Source organism: Sminthopsis crassicaudata, chromosome 1 (assembly GCF_048593235.1).
Source record: "Sminthopsis crassicaudata isolate SCR6 chromosome 1, ASM4859323v1, whole genome shotgun sequence".
Lineage (NCBI taxonomy): Eukaryota > Metazoa > Chordata > Mammalia > Dasyuromorphia > Dasyuridae > Sminthopsis > Sminthopsis crassicaudata.
This window is the reverse complement of record NC_133617.1, coordinates 51,694,960-51,698,641: the sequence shown is the minus strand read 5'-3', so window position 1 is coordinate 51,698,641 and position 3,682 is coordinate 51,694,960.

The following is a 3,682-nucleotide window of genomic DNA, read 5'->3' as shown; positions in this document are numbered from 1 at the left end:
CATTTTTTCTTTGGACTTCCCAATTTGGAGGAAGAAAGGATGCTTATTCCTCTCCCTTTCTCTACTACAAGTACTTGGCAAGGAGAGCATTGTATTTGCCTAGTTATGTCTGGGACTGAACTTTAATTAATTTAATTTTATCAAATACCTGCTAACTCAGCTCTGCCCTCTTCCCTATAACACAGGGGACTGAATAGCTATCCTGAAAGATGGATGTGCTTCTGCCAGTTCTCTCATGAAAGGTTCATGTTGATTAAATTAGGGATTGGCTGCCCATTCAGTGTGTTCCTTCCTTCTAAGAGAAGATCACTTCTGCTAAGAGAATAAGCCATGAGTTCTGGGACCTGAAATGATGCTCAGACAATCCAGAATATGTATGTCTGTGGCATAGGAAAATGATGGCTCGAAGTAAAGTCTTCTCTTTTTGTCCTTCATATGAATCATTTTGCTGTGGCTTCAAAGCCATCCAAGGGAGTTCCACCAGATTGCTAATCTCCCAAGAACACAAATTCCCATTAGTCAGCCCTTTGCCCACTTTCCAACCTCCCACTTGTACTGGATGGTACTTCCCAACTTTCTTGGGACTGTTTAGTCAAATACAAACCAGGGTTAATATTTTAGTTAATATTGCTTATGTAGCACTTAACAGTGGCAAAGAAAAAAAAGGACAAAAATCAAAGAGAAGAAAGGGCACAGTCTTTGTGAGTGTAACCAGCATAGCCAGCTGCCACAGGAACCCGGGCTTTCCTGAATTAACTCCTTTCACTTACAAAGTAGTGGCCACATGTTATATTTATATAGGGTTTTTTTGGTGTGTGTGTACATAGTGGTAAAAACTGGGTCAGACTATGCAAGAGAACAAAATGTCGATATTTTAATACTTATTTAATCATTATATTAATGTCTCATTTGTTGTATAATATTATTGTAGTATATTGTTTATAGTATTATATTAATGTTTGTTAAATTGTTTAACATTTCTTTATTTTTAAAAGTTTAATCTTTGCCTTAATGAAGCACTAATTCTGGAAGAATGCTTCAGTGAAGGGCAGCCAATTTCTGGCTCAGGAAAGTGGGAAGAAGTTAATCATCTCATCCATCTTGGTCCAATAAGCCAGCCGTTCTCTGGTCATAGTCATTCTCAATCATGGTTTTTGTATTTCTACTTCCCAGCAGCCAACTCTACTCCTCAAGCAATTGTTTTCTTTGACTCTTTTTTTCATAACTCTTTCACATCACTTCCATTCTTCTTCCCAATCTTTCTTCTACACTCTCCCATAATTTTTTTTATTTTTTTTTTTTGCTGAGGCAGTTGGAGTTAAGTGACTTGCCCAGGGTCACACAGCCAGGAAGTGTTAAGTGTCTGAGGTCACATTTGAACTCGGGTCCTCCTGACTTCAGGGCTGGTGCTCTATCTACTGCCCATGTAGCTGCCCCTCATATGATTTTTAAGTTCCTTTTTGAGTTTTTCCCAGAGTTCTGGGCCTGAAACCTTTTCTTTAGGGTTTTGACACTAGTCCTCTGAGTCTGTGCCGAGATCCTCCTTGTCACCATAACAACTTTCCATGGTCAGAATCCTTTTTGTTGCTCTTTCCTCATCCTCTCTGGCCTTTTTCCTTTCTTTTCAGTTTGAGTTCTGCTCCCCAGCGTAGAATGAGTACCATCTCAGGCTCCTTGTGCGGGCCCTGGCTGTTTACCTGGTGCTCTGACACCTTCAGGGAATCCTTGTGTCTTGGGCTGCACTGAGAGGTGCATGGAGGTCATGGGGTTTCGAAGTGCTGACCCCACAGGTGGGGTGTGCTTTGCTGAGGCACAAGGCAGGCCCTGGTGCTGGCATTTACCTGCTGCAACGTACTGGGGCTCGGGATCTCCCGCTGGTTTATTGTAGGCTTGCTTGGGATGCTCCTGTTCGGGACCGTGCTCTGAGTGAGACAGAGAGACCCAGTCTAAATCCTGGTTCTGAGTAACTTTTTTTTTTTTTTTTTTTAAACCAAGTTACTTCTCTTGGCCTCAGTTTCCAAATTTTGTCATTTCTTTTTCAGCTCATTTTTACAGACAATGAAACTGATGCATACAGCAGTTACTTGCTCAAGTCATACAGCTAGCTGGTATCTGAGACTGAATTGGAACTCAGGTCTTCCTGACTCCAGGTTTAGCACTCTAATCCATTGAACACCCTAACTGCCTTTCTTTACTCAGAATGTCTTGTAAGGAACAACAAAAAAAAAAAGATTGAGGTAACAGACTATAAATTACAGAATAACTGCTAGTCAAAATACATTCTTTCCAGTAACGAGATGAAACCAAGTGTCCTGATTAAACAAACAAAAACTGTTTTTATCTCCCCCCTTTTCCTTGAGGCCATTGGGAGTTAAGTAATCAGGGTGACCCCAGACCTTATCTTGGCCTTCCTCCTTAATGTTTGCTGTCCCGTGGGCTGATCAAAACTCTTGATCCCAGAGAAAAGGGGCAGGAACAGACTTCCTGTCTCTAGGTCAGGAGCTGGGGAATGTTGTATGTCCTTGTCAGCTGCTTTTGCTCAAAATTCTTTCTTACAGATGAGGAGACTGGTGGGGGGATGGGGATGGGGATTGGGGGTGGGAGGGGCAGAGGCACAGGTGCAGCTTGTTGGGAAGTGATTCTGATGTAGAAAAAAAAGCATAAATCAACATTTTTATTGGAAGAAGAAAAACAGAAGTGGTCCTTGCCCTCTGGACGCACAAACACAGATAACTTCATTACATAAATCCATGGCAACCTTGATCAGTTCACTTCATTTCCCTGGGGCTGTAAAAGCAGGAGGCTGGACTAGATGGAGTTTAAAGTCCTTTCAGCCTCTGAAAGTGGGGGAGGGGACGGAAGGGGGGTGACCCCAGCAGGTTAAGCTTTTTCCATTCAATTTATTCTTGTGTGTCGCTAGAACGATCTGCCCAGTTTAATTTAAAACAAAAAAGATCAAAATATATTTCAAATATTTTCCTATATTTCAGTGTATAGATTTAATATATTTATGTCAATATTCAATAATTTTATGTGTATATATCACACATGTATACATGTATCATGTACACATAATTAGATAGGAGAAATTAAATTGCATATTATGCAAATTTTATATAAATATATGTAATTTCATGTGGATGTTTTGCAGACGAGGAAAATAAGGCACAGAGAAGGAATCTGTCAAAATCAGGCGCAGCTTTGCCTCCAAGGACCCAGAAGTCGCCGATGTAGGGCCCCCGGGCTCCCCTTCGGACGGGTCAGGAGTTTCACAAGGGGCGGGGGATGTGCGGGGGAGTGTTTAACTACCCACTCCTCGGGGAGAAGGGTGGGTACAGTGAAGAATTGCGGCCGAACACTCCAAAGTTTGTTATTAACGCGTTCTCCAGCACTTTCTAGAATCTGATCAATTAGCATAATAATTAAGTCCCGACCGGAGGCGGTTGCGGGTTTCCGGGGGGGTGAACGCTCTCGCGGTAATTTTAATAGCAGGATCTCCCAACCCAATGCTGAGAGTCCTGGCCCCGCCCTCCGGGGCCTGGCCTTGGACGTGACCTCCGTATCCGCGCGTTTAGCGTCGATCTCTTTAAGAGCTTGAAAAACCTTGGAAACCAAAGCAGGAAGGAGGCGGGTCCTCGGGTCTAGAGCGATATCCGCATCGACCAATCAGAAAAGTCTTCCT